At 39.3% G+C, this 14,144-nt stretch overlaps 1 pseudogene; it reads left to right on the forward strand.

The window, feature by feature from the left end:
• Window positions 1-6,209: 6,209 nt before the first annotated feature.
• Window positions 6,210-10,967, forward strand: LOC140230027 (putative nuclease HARBI1; annotated as a pseudogene).
• The last annotated feature ends 3,177 nt before the right edge of the window (window positions 10,968-14,144 follow it).

Here is a 14,144-nt window from a genome sequence, read left to right on the forward strand (position 1 = left end):
GAGCATATTTATGTAACAAGTGCCGCCCAGGTCACTTCTTTCTGTTCACTGCAAAATGTAAACTAGAAGCACTCGCAATCGAGCACATGTATCCCCCGAAACCGTCTCCCATACTCCATCTGGATTACTTTGTAGGCCTGAATTTTGTTCATGGCAACTGTTGCAGGATACAATAAAATCCAAATAGATGTAGGTGTATAAATTTGACTAAGATACATTTACATAACAATTTTTTAAAAAATCGGTCAAAAAACAAAGTAGGGTCGCACACACAAGCGGACCCTGTAGAATTTACCTTTTCATGTATAAAGACAGAACAAACGAAGGTGCCACCACCAAAAAAAAAAAAAAAATATGAGCATCTTCATTTCACTATAATGCACCTTTTTACCAAATTTGAAAAAAAAAAATCTTATAGAAAATGTGGCTGATAGAGCACACACAAAAAATAAGCATTGGCATCCAAAGTTGGAACACTGAGGGCGCCATTACCACAAACTGTTGTGTCCTTCATGTGGAATGATCACCCATACTTCTCCCTAGCAAGTCTGAGTGAAATCTGTTGGGTAACAATCAAGTTACGGCAACAGAAGAGGCAATAATAAATCATAATATACTCAATACTTTATCGACAAGAGGTATAAAACCTGTATAATCTGAAACTAAAACAAGTATCATACAGATCTTGCAGATCAAAATAATTATAAAGATCTGCATGAAACCTATGTAAAAAATCCCATGAGGAATCACTCAGATCTCAAATTTGAACAGAAAGTACAAATACCCGAGTGAGGGTAAAGTGTAAGAAATATAAAAACAGATTTGGTTTCCCATCCAAAACACAGAAATGAAATTGGCTTTACCCAATGATGTAAAACCACACATCTTATAAAAGATAGACAACCCTCTAAGAACACAACACACTTACATTTGTACAAAGAGGACAGAGTCCAAAGGCTTGAGTATGACAGGGACAAACTTGCATTGCAGCAATGAAAGCGATCATAACACGAGCACACCAACTACATTGGTGAAAAGCAAACAATAAGCTGAGGACATTACTGATAAACAGCAGTACAGTACAATTGTATCTATTCCCTGTTTTGTCTTTGTTTTTGTTTTTTATGAAAACACAAAAATAATCAGGAAGACGTGTATCTATAAAAAAGGGTACACCTGGTACAAATACTGACAACTGAAACATTACATTTACTTTCTGATGAAAAAACAAATAAACCAACAACCGTAAATGTTTAGAAGGAGTGAAATACAATCGTACATGTATACCCGATAAAAAGGCATGTTAAACATCTTATTCATTTGTACATAAAAACACAAAAGAATGAGTTACTGCATGATTAACATGTCCATCAAAGTCTAATATATTGTCTATATTGTCTATACTCTATATACACAAAACGAAATGGGTCACACTATCCAGGTGCATAGGCAGCACAGATAGAAGAGGGGCATGACTTGGGGTAGGGAGCCATCAGGGTGTGGGCCAAAGAAGCCGCATGGAGCATGTAGGACATCAGTGGGCTGCTGGCATCAGGGGGGCGCGAATGGGAACAGGAAAGGAGCAACAAACTCATCCAGAGGGAAGGAGCTTGTACTGCCCGTAAGGGGATGGTCGACGGTGGCCGGCTGGAACCATCAGGGGGATGGTTGTCATCATACGCAAGGTAGGGGGCAGGAGCAGAAAGGGCAGGGACTGGCTGTACCAAAACTTGGCTAGTGACGAGAGGACAATGCTCGAGAACATCATCAGGCCACGGCTGGGGAGGCGTATCCCACCCCATGGGTGACATGTGGTGCACATCAGTCGAGCTGTCAGGAGGGAAACTGCTGGTGCTGGTACACAAAGGATATAGCAATACAGGACCAAGATGGGCATCAGAGGTATCCCGTACAGCGGTCAGGGAGCAGACATCACCATTGTGACAGGAAGTGCCGGGGACAACATAGAAGGGCACCCTTAGCTTGTGGTCAGGTGCACCCACGCGGGCACTACCGGGGTATTGCATCGCTGTTGGGAGGCCAACGTCCATGGCTTCAGCCTCAGGGGGTGGACCATGTGCATGGGCAGGGCCTTCTCTGTCTTGGGGAGTCTGTGCGATATCTATCATGACAGCAGATGGCGATGGGGTGCCAGAGCATGGGATTGATGAGGTGTGCGTTGGCAAGGCCGGGCGCGTAGCAGCCAAGGGTGGAGGGTCATTCACGCCTTCCAGCTGGGAGCCGGACGGGGATGTAGTAGTAGGGCAATGAGGATCACAATTGACAGGATGGTGACAGTCATCAGAGCTAAGTCCATACTCAAGGTGGTGTTCCTGCTCTGTATGTAGAAGTCCAGCATGGGCGGCAGGCAAACGCTTGGTGCGAGAGCTAGACTCACACTGAGCTAAAAGCTGAAGGTGACTGGAATCAGGCGTGCTGTCAGCTGCTTTGCAAACAGATTGATGCTGGTTATCATAGTCACTTGCATGAATAGGCTGACAGGAAGGAGGATAATCACAATGCCAATTGTATGTGAACACAGAGTCATCGCTGAATGTGACTTCATGCTTTGAGGAGCGCACTGAGATGTCGTTTGTTTCCATGAAGGGGGCGCCGCCAATTATGTCCTTATCTGTGTTGTCATCACTCACGACGATGGCATCAAACAACATCTGTAAGCCATTACAATAAATAGAGAAGCAGGTCAGGCCTACTATCTTTGTCAGCATGAGACTATCAGGCAGCTTGAGACTATCTCCAATAGACCAGTAATCATGAATTAAGTGATCATCATATCCATATGAATCAACCACAATATCCAACTCCAACTTCTCTGCCATTGACACTCTGATGATGTTCAGTGGTGAACCACTTCTCAAGTGGACGTCGACCTCAACGGGAGGGTAGAGACCAACAGTTCCGGGGAAGTAGGGGGTTGTGCACGATGTGTCAGCTGCCGTGGTTCCGACAGTAGTCACGGGGCACCGATGTGTCGGTGCGCGTGCGGGTGCCTTGGACTTGGCCGCTGCGGCGCATCGCTGCGTTGATGCATCACACATATTTTTCAATGTGTATGTATGGGACTACACACACAAAGGTGAAATCAGTACCTGGAACTATCACAGCGCTTTTGCTGAACGTCCGGCCCCTTTTATGTCGAGCGAGATCTCTCCCCGTTCGGATTCCTGTGGACGTTAAATCGGGCCTAAGATTCGGATCCCAAACGATGCCACCACGCCATTACGAGAAGAAAACACCGGACGATTCCAGGTACGGTTGTGGTGTAGATTTATTACCGCAGCCAAGACGCTTAACACGATTGCCCACCGGAGGGCGTTAGCATTATAAACAACAATGATAATAACATTAACAACAAACAAACATGCTGGCGCATGACTTGAAACAATGCATAGTGGTAGGCCTACAAGACCTTCACCTTGGACAGTCAGTTACTGTACGTTTTTAGATCCATTCCAATGAATACGTGAGTGTTTTAATAATCCTACGTATGTGCGGAATCTTTACGGTACGCGCGTACGCAGATTTTCGTTGAGCTCGGGATGTGCTAGATCTATCGACCTACTTTTTTTCAATACAACGCAAAACGGCGTATTTTGCGGTTTTGTTGCAAACTTAATACTTCTAATTCAGCGGCTGTATAGCGCTAATAATACTGCGTCGCACTAGCAGACTACGAATCCGTGGCCATGGCAACAATCATGTTTTTGTTGTTTGTTTTGCTTAATGTATTGTTTTGTTTTTAAGCAGACAGTACCGGAAACCAGCCTCGTCCCGTGTTTTTAGTTTTGACTAAATCAATAATTAAGTCATGGTGATGAGCTATAACTATAATCGACTATTAAGTCTCTTCGTAAAACGGGAACTTGCAGTTGATTTAAAGTTATAGCAGACTTCAAGTTGGATAAAGTTATCGTTGATTTCACAATCAACGCTAACTTTATCTTGATAAAACAGGGCCCAGCACTGATTTCACACTATATTCTATAGGGGCCTAACATTTTTAGATCTAACGTAGTTAGTTTGATTGGGGTGGCTGTCTCAAAACTCCCAAAAGGAAGTCTGTCCGTGTCCTAGATGACCTAGATCTAGGCCTACATGTGTCAGATTTCTAATTTGTAAAAATGTCAGCAACTGTTTGGTCTAATCGCATCAGCGACCCCTACACATACCGAGCTGTAGGTGGTAGGCCCTAGTTACCGACCAACCGGTTCTGCCAATTTGTCTAGTCTATACAGCGGGCCATACAGTGCCCCGCGTGTTAGTACGTGTTAGATGTCAATCTCCTGTACGATTAGGCCCTGTCCTAGAACCGCCCCCTTACTTACTGCCTTTATTGCTAAGTAAGATCTAACAGGTTAGGGTTGTGTACATAATAGTTATATCTATGTAGCTGTTCGGTCTACATGTACACCAGCGCATCGGCGATCCAGCGATCCCAACACGGGAACGCTTAAAACAGTCAACACGAACAGTAACACATTCGTGCCGGCTGTCATGGTTGTTTAAACTACGTACTTATTTGATTTGATGTGTCAATACAGATTTGAAAATATGAAGTTCCAAGTATAAGAGATCATGCAATTAGGCCTATAGATATAGGCCCTAGAGCTTGATCTTGTTCTAGATTAGGTCTAGATTTCACCACCTAGACTAGGCCTATACCACATCTTGATCTAGAGTCTAACAACGTTAGACTAAGACTAACTGTTGTTAGAAGTTAGAACAGACAAGTAGACTGTGAATGTGAGTGTGAGCACTATACTATAATCAAGATCTTCTCTAGTTACTCTAGAATCTCTACTAGATTTAATAAAACACCTGGTGGGTCCTATTTCTGGGCCTAGTGGGGATTTCCACTTTAATCTAGTACAATCAAATTCACTATTAGTGTTACTATCATGTTAAGGAACTCTTGTTTGTCTAGGCCAATTGATCTTGTATTCTGTATGAACTCGGTTAAGAGTTGAATATTGTATGTTTTGAAAATGTTGCACATTCGGGAATTACTTAATTGCTTCACAGTATTTAAAGTGCAACACAGTTGCCAGAAGACGGTGCGGCATGTACTCATGCACGGCAGGGCAATACAGTCAGTCGTTAGTTTGACCCGAAGATATGACATTCTGAAGTTATTTGATGACATCTGAAGCCTCACTAACTCCTTTCAGCTCTACCTCTATTCTGGACTAGACATAATAGTGTATTTCAGTCTTGGACTTTCCTTGTCCTTTATGGGGATGCTAAGTTCTGTTAAGGCTAAGGCTTGATACAAGTTTCAAATGTATTAAATACACATTGTACATCCCTATTTTCAAATAGAACACAACCATAGTTTTCTTCTCTGCAATTGACATTGACAGGGTGAATTACATGTATGATGACGATGTCAATACTGCAGAAGATATTCTTTAATGAACTACATGCCTGCAAATGCCAAAGTTAGATAAGTTCTAGAGGTACAGATCATTTTGCTACTTTCATATTTCATGGTAGTCTACATGTTATAAAAGTTATTGAATTTATATAAATCTTGTTTAGCACCCTTTGTTTTCATCAATTATTTTCTTGACGACCTATGATCAGTATGATTTAACTCTTGTCTATATTATTATCATCATGCCCTGTTACAAATTGAAAGCACAAAAAGAATTAAGTAAATCTATCAAAATGAAGTTTAAAGTATGAGTCATTGAATTTAACCGTTTGTTGGCACTGCTCTTATATCATATTATAATATATATGTGAGTGCAGTGTGTAGGTGCATATAGAAGAAATGTTTTATGTAGTCAAGAATGCAATGTGGGTAGTGATTGAAATCAATAGAAATTGATAGTGAGAGATACAAAAGATTCACTTTTCAAATAAAAATGTATGCACTATTGTCTAACTTCTGGAAATAATGTTTCCATCTCTCTCTCTCTCTTTCCAGCTCTGTCTCCCTCGTGGTACAGGCAAGATGCAGCACTTCAGGCAGGTGCAGAGAAACAGAGAGCTGCTTGCCAGACCACAGAGGGGCCTTGTGGATCGCAGGAATCCACTTGAGCTGTATGATGAGGCATTCAGAGTTCGGTACCGCTTCTCCAAAGAGAGTACCATGTACCTCATCGACATGTTGGGTGAAGATCTGGCGAGGAATACTGGGAGAAGCAATCCACTCCCTGTATTTCTCAAGGCGACAACAAAGTACCATGTACCTCATCGACATGTTGGGTGAAGATCTGGCGAGGAATACTGGGAGAAGCAATCCACTCCCTGTATTTCTCAAGGCGACAACAACCCTACGGTTTTATGCTGTTGGTGAGTGTAATAGTGTCTTTTAATCTCATGACCAAAATGGCATGCATGGAAATGCAATATGAATGGCTTTCATTTCAGATAAAGCTGATTACACTTTCTTTTTTGCTCCAAGGTATGTTTGTTTGTTTGGTTTGAATTGGTTATATTTCTGCATTTTTCATCATTTCGATTCAAAGTAACATCATGAATATTTTTTTTTTTTACATTTTAAATACAAAATGACATCAATATATTTTTTCAACATTGCGAATAAAGGCAAATACTATAGACGATGATGATAAACGATTCCATATAATAAGGAATGTTTATAAGGTGAAAATGCATCAGACCACATACCATAAGCATGTGCTTGAAATGATAGCGACCTGAGGAAGTGGTATTGGAAAGAAGAATCGAAAAATAATGGACAACTATGAATAAAAAGGATTCAAAAAATAGGTGCATTAAAACCATAGTGCGAGGGAGATACTTGGAACAAGTTCTGAGGTCAGACACAGTATCAATTCAATTGGTTTATCTAGACAATAAATATTTTTTTGATGGTTGCTTTGAAGGGATAAAGTGCTGCTCGGAATTTAAGTGTAACAGGTAATTAGTTCAATACGTCAGAAACATGATGTCTAATTGATTTATGTGCTAACAAAGATCTAGGATTATTGAGATGAAAGTCAGACGAGTGGCGTGTGAGGTCAGAATGGATATCAGTATTGTAGACACAAAGAATGATTCAAATGAACATGGAAGTAGGTGTGTGACATAATGTAAAAATATAAAAATGGCAGTGTGGAACATATGGATATCCTCAACTTTCAGTGCTTTCTTGTCTTTGAAGATGGAAGTGGTATGATCAAAACAGTTTGATTAGGAGCATAATTACTTTCTTTTGTAATAAAAATATCTTTTGTCGTGAAAAGAGTGTTTCGATTTGGTTTTGCGGCAGTTCCCCCGAACAAAGTTGCAATAATTCATATGCGGAAGAATGAAATAAAATCATTATATAACACAAAAAAAAAGACTTTACAGATAACATATCTTTTATTCTACAGTATGTGTCGGAGGAATTTTGATTATTATTCTCAGGAGAGTAAAAAGACTAAGGTGACACACCAGCCACTGCCCGCCCCCCCCCCCAAAAAAAAGAACGACATGTAACAAAGTAGATGTCGTTGCTGTCTGTGAACCGAGACATCAGTACCTGCCTTATGATATGCTGATAAACTTGTTCTTTTCGTTCCCCATAGGATCTTTTCAGCGAATGCATGGTGATGAGTCACACATCTCGCAGTCGTCTGTATGCAGAGTCGTGAAGGATGTGTCAGAAGCCGTGGCAAGAAGGAAGGAACAATTCATGAAATTTCCTACAACCAGAGAAGAGGTGGCATCAACTCAGCAGGAGTTCAACCAGTACTGCAGGTTTCCTGGAGTCGTATGGGTGCATTAGATGGGACTCATGTCTACATCAGGAGCCCGGGTGGGGATCAAGCCCTCTACTTACTCAACAGGAAAAACCGGTATTCTGTGAATGTCCAGGTGAGATACCAGCTTCCACATTCTAGTCTGCATCTTTTTATTCCTCCGCTCGAGGGTGCTGGAAGCTTTATTATTGTATTATATTCATGATGTACACTTGAATTTAAGTAAATTGTTGTCCATTTTAGGCCTTAACCTTGCATTTAATGCTACCAGCTTTGGAATATCTCTTTCTTTTTTTTGCCTCTTTTTTTTTTAAAGTGATTCCAGGAGTGAGTAGAAATCATAAAAGTCACAAAATTAAAGGGAAATGCATGCTGCCTCCTCCACTTTTAGGTTATACTCTAACGGCGTATCACCTATTGTATTTGCTCTAAATTCCAATTCCTTTCTGACAAATTTTATGAACAAAATATCTCAGTAATGACTTGACCAATTCACATGGAATTTTCAGACATCTCTCAAGACAATATCTCAGTACATTAACATTTTCATGACGATAACTTATCTACGACGTCATCTAGGCGCCATTTTGTGATTTTCAATGATATATCATACCCCTAACTTCATAAGTAATTGCTATTTCTGTACCATTATTGGTAGACGTAAAGTTCAAGTCACGTTTGATCTCCTGTACTATGCTAATTACCCAGGTCACCATGACGTCGGTGTACGAGCACGTCAAAATTTAAAAATGCTCAAATCAATATCCAAATTGGTTTTCTCGAAGTTTCAAACGTTTCAAAAGAATTTGCGTGTAAGCAACATGAAAATACACTTTTTTTCGACTGATTTGGATTCCTGATACATCCAGTTACAATATCCATTAATTTCATATTAATTTTGACCAATACAACAAAACATTCAAATTCATGCAACAACAAAACATGTCTCTTTTATTTTGCCATAGCTCTTGAAAATGTCCAGCAACCCTATTTCTTTATTGCATATTACAAAAGCATATAATTGTAAAACATTTCAAGTATCAATATTTCGAAAAAAAAAACAGCTTTGTAGCATCATATCGTCATCTGAAATCAAAAAGTAGAATTAAGTTTTTTAAGATACTGTTTCTTACATTTATTTGCTGGTATCTCGGTAGCTTTAGCTCAATATTATCTCAAATTTGGATATGTTGTACTTTGAATATTTGTCTTCGAAGTCCATGTCATTGTTTTGCAATTTGATAACGTCATTTTACTGGAAATTGTGATTCAAGGCAAAGACTCAAAATCAGCCAAGTTTACATGTGTGTGGGAGGTGATTTTTTTTTTCACAACCATACTTTGACTTGATAACGTTCTAGCACCTTTACCTCAGCTGATTTTGCTCCATTTTCTCTGAAACTTACAAGTGTAAGTATGTTGTACATGTAGCTTAGATAATAAGCTGTACTAATCATCCATTTTATCTTTTCAAATCTCCTCATCAGAATGACAATTTTGCAGCTTAAAACTGAAAATGAGAATAGAATGTGGATGAAATGATTCCTGATTTATCTTTCACATATAAGCTTACATTCCACATACTTTTCTTGTTGATTTTGTGATTTCCAGTGATCAATCATAACTTCACAACTGAATGCCATTTCTTTAACATTATCGGTAGATATAAAGGTCAACTCACGTCTGATCGTCCTGTACTATGCTAATTACCCAGGTCACCATTTGACACACGCTTGAAATTTCCTCTTGGTTGCATGACAGAAACAATTTGATTTGAATTATGTAGGACTGTATAAAGAACTGGACTTCAAGTCGCTATTTTACATCATTTTCACACGTGACCAATATCTGATGACCCCTAGTGTACCACCTAACTTGTCTTCGCTGACTAGTTTCATATCTCGTTTACTTCTTCCTTCTTTTGTTTAAACTAAAAAAGGATTATGTGTTTGGTGTGCCCCTGCTTCCCCCCCCCCCCCCCAATGCTTAAACCATTCTTTTAACTTTTATTCACAGGTTGTTTGCAGCTGTGCCGGAAAAATTACAAGTATCGTCGCAAGGTGGCCTGGCAGTACACACGATTCTAGGATTTTCTCTGAGAGTATGTTGAAGCAATAGCTCGAGGCCAGGGCAGATGGATCGCAGTGGCTGCTTGGAGATAGTGGGTATGTCTTTAATGTATATATTCATGTATTGGCTGAAATATTATTCATCTTAGTCAAAACACATTATTTTTAATTTAAAAGATATATGTGTGTATATATATATATATATATATATATATATATATGCATTTGATTGACATGTTATGTTACCGATATACTTACATTTGGGGATGGGAGAGTACAGGGGAACTCACTGGATGCAGATCATTCTGAGAGACAAGTAATGCGACAGTGATCTCATGACAGGTACATTGAAGACCAATATCAGTGCTTGGCCCGCCAATGACAAAATAGTCACACATTATATTTTTTGGAAAAGCATGTGGGCACAAAGTTTAAACACTGGTTCTTCCACTAGCATATAGTAATCATCTTTCCAGAGGGAACCAAGGACATCTGATTAAGTAAAATTTTATAGTTTTTCAGCTTTATCATGTTCATTGAAAACAGAGCATGTGCATAAATAGAATTCATTGTTATAGCCTGCTGCCTCTTTTTTTGTTCTTTAGTTCTTTTTTTTTTTTTGGTTTTGGGGGAGGGGAATTAAAAGATTTGCAGAAGAAAATGCTGTATGTAACTGCATTTAATTAGTTTCATTGTTGACATGCTAGGAAAGGATGAGAGGATTAAAGCCAGGAAAGAAAAAATGAAATGGATATGAATGTATTTGAATGAAGTAATTAATTTTTCATTTTCTTTTCTTCTTTTACACAGGTATCCGTGCCTTTCCTTCCTCATGACCCCATTTCAACATCCCAATGGGCGACCACAGGTGCGCTTCAATGCGTGTCACAAGAGAGGAAGGTGTGTGATTGAGCGCACCTTTGGCCGTTGGAAGAGGAGGTTTCCGTGCCTCAACGATCTGAGAGTGAAGGTGGACGCTGCATTCACTGTCATTGTGGCCTGCTCAGTGCTGTGGAATATCTCCCTTGACCGGAGGGAACCAGATATTCCCGGTCCTGAGCCAGTCGAAGAACTGCCACATGTCCGCCTTCCTCCGGGCCTCCACGATGCTGTCGCTGTTAGGCTTCGGAGAGATCAGATCGTTGATGAGCATTTCGCCCACTAACTCCAGCAGCCGCTACAATCTGTCTGCTCCTGCCTATGCTGTTGCCGCAGCATCTTCAGAGGATACCCTGGAGTTGTGACTTGCTTGACGACACTTGTGATCTCTTCCTGCAATGTAACCTGTTCATCATTTTATCCTGCTTGTCCCTGTTGAGAAGTTTTGGACTGTCTGCATCTATCAGCTCCTGATGTAAACGCTTTCCCGTCAAATGCATCCAAGACTCCATGTCATCTGCTTTAAAGGTATCACTTCTGCAGATTTGAAATCATTTCTTTTCTTCTTGACTTAAATTTCACCAATTATTTTATCCTTCTTGCTGTGCTTTTGGCATGTCCCAAATGTCTCACGCATCAGAGGACTGAGATTTGTGCCTCGTCACCGTGCGTTTGTCATCCGCTCTTCACCCAACATGTTGAAGCAAGGAACTCTGAATGTGTCATCATCATACAATATTCTTTGGATATCGGTCCCTCGTCTGCTTAGCAACTCTCTGTTTCTCTATTTCTTTTGTTCACAAAAGGATGTTATAACAGGTTCACCTGACCTATTGATATAATTTTTCATGTATATCTTGCACATTGACTTGCTGAAAGCACATACAGACAAAATGCGATTTATTGCAACAAATGATTATCAGACATGCATGTGTAAGTACTGGACATACAACTTTCATTTTTCTGTGAAAGCCTTTCTTGGATATGGCAAGAACTACTGCTCCGGCAACGTATAACATTTGAAACGTTAACAAAGAAATAATATTATACGAGGTACATGTGTCAGTGAAATATTCAAAAACTTAAAGATGATAGTCTTCTGTCTGAGATAAGTTGTGCAATATTCTTCCAATGAGGAATTTCAGTGGAAGTGCACATGCATTTGATAGTCACATAAGTAAACAATACATTCAACAATAATGTTGAAAGTCAGCAACAGATCATCACCTTTGCTTTTAGGGTTCATATCATTTATAGCATACTATTTTTAATTTTCATCTCGTCAGTATTTTCACATGAATGAGTGTAAATACCCTAGAGTGTTTCTGCTCTTAGATTGTGGCAAACAAAAATTATGTTATCTCTGGTAAACTGTTAATTTTCATTGCTTTACGTGCCTTTACAAAACTGCATAATTTACTTATGTCATGCCAAGAACATTCTGCACTAATTGAAGGAATGGATTGGTGTACTGTGTTACACTTTCACTATGAAGTATTCTCTAAAGAACTCATTTTCCATATCATACATGCTAGTAAGCAGAGGAACAATGTAGAAATACTGAGGATTTTTTTTTTTTTATTTCCATGTGGGGAAAAAAATCCCCCCCCCAAAAAAAAAAAATGTTTGCTTTAAGTGCATTTAGAAAACCGCATGATTTACTTATCTCATGCCAAAAACATTCTGCACTGATTGCAGGAATGGATTGGTGTACTGTGTTACACTTTCACTGCAAAGTATTCTCCAAAGAACTCAATTTCCATATCATACATGCTAGTAAGTAGAGCAACAATGCAGAAATACTGAGGATTTTTTTTTTTCAATTTCCATCCTGGAAACCCCCCCCCCCCATAAAAAAAAAAAAAATGCTCTATGTGCATTTAGAAAACCGCATGATTTACTTATATCATGCCAAAAACATTCTGCACTAATTGCAGGAATGGATTTGTGTAATGTATTACACTTGCACTGTAAAGTATTTTCAAATAACTCAATTTTCATGTCATATACATGCTAGCAAGTACAGCAGTAATGCAGAATTCAAAGAGTTCTTTTTTTAATTCCCTTTAAAAATAGTAACAAAACAAAAAACAAACAAAATAAAGCAATACTGGCCTTGCAGTCTTTTTATAAACTTCTAGTCATTTTGACATTATTTTACAACTGCAATACTACAGATGCAGCACTACCGTATTACTATTGTCACAGTATATTGGACCCAATTACTCCAACAAAACTTGGGCACCTACGCAACCGAATCAATGCAGAGATGTTTTATTATAATGTTCACTGGAGCTGAGCTGTTGCCTGTGCACTGCAGCATTACTTTATGTACGATGATGTACTTCACCGTGGGATGGGAAGGTATTGTTATTATGGACAACAGGAAGAACAGCCATTTAATCTTTGGACAAAGAAGCGATAGCAGCCTCAAGCTTCTTCTGTTGCGTAAGTTTCTCCAAAGCAATAACCTCCATTCGTAACTCATGTTCACGCTGCATGTGCTGAAGTGTGACCCTATGCTGTTCCATGGCAAGTTCCACCATTACCTCTTCATGCGATTGTTTCTTTCTTGGTGAAGCCTGTGCAGATCCAGACGATGCGGTTCGTTTTGGGGCTCTAAGATGAGAGACACATGTATGTAGAATAAATCTGTTACTTTAAAAGTGCATGTGTGCACATTCAAGAGAGATGCATTAGGTTACCTTGGTATGTCTTTTTTATTTCAATGCAGCTCATCTTATGCAATGTTTTGTGGATTAATATCGCATCGATGCCACATTTTTTCCTTTCCCTTTCAGTGCAATCACTTTCATTGACAATGATTAAAGATCTGATTTAGGATGAAAGATATTTGCATGTATTGTTAAGTTTAGAAACGTTCGGGTAAACAAGTTCAGGTATTTCATGCATTTGTAATGTACTACTACATTGTAACACTACCTAACATACTATCTGAGATTGAGTACACCATGCCTTATTTGATATTTTTGTCCTATTATCTGTGTTTACATTCTATTGTCAGCTAATGCATGCCAAAACAATACCGTTCAAGGGTGTATAGTATGTGCAGGATGGTCTCAAGGAAATTACATCACATATATGATTTGTCCTTTGGCATAATAACTGTTAACTGCAATTCATCATTTATATAAGAAGGTACACTGTACTGTATAATATGAGAAACAAGTAGAGTTCCTTTACAGATTCCATTATTTTATACTCTCTTCAACTGATATTCTGTACTTCCATGAGGAGCTGGTTGAGTATGCTATAAAGCTGGTCCTGCAAAGTTATTCACATTGTGATATCTTGGATCCATATGTCAAGGCAGTATGCTTTCAACAAAAGCTCTAAATAGGAATGTTATGCGATTATCTACTTGGGATGCTTTGCTGGATTTGTGTGTTATGGATTCTTTCACGGTGGTAACAACCTACAAATGTACCAGTGGAAGCCAAAT

Source organism: Diadema setosum, chromosome 6 (genome assembly GCF_964275005.1).
Source record: "Diadema setosum chromosome 6, eeDiaSeto1, whole genome shotgun sequence".
NCBI lineage: Eukaryota > Metazoa > Echinodermata > Echinoidea > Diadematoida > Diadematidae > Diadema > Diadema setosum.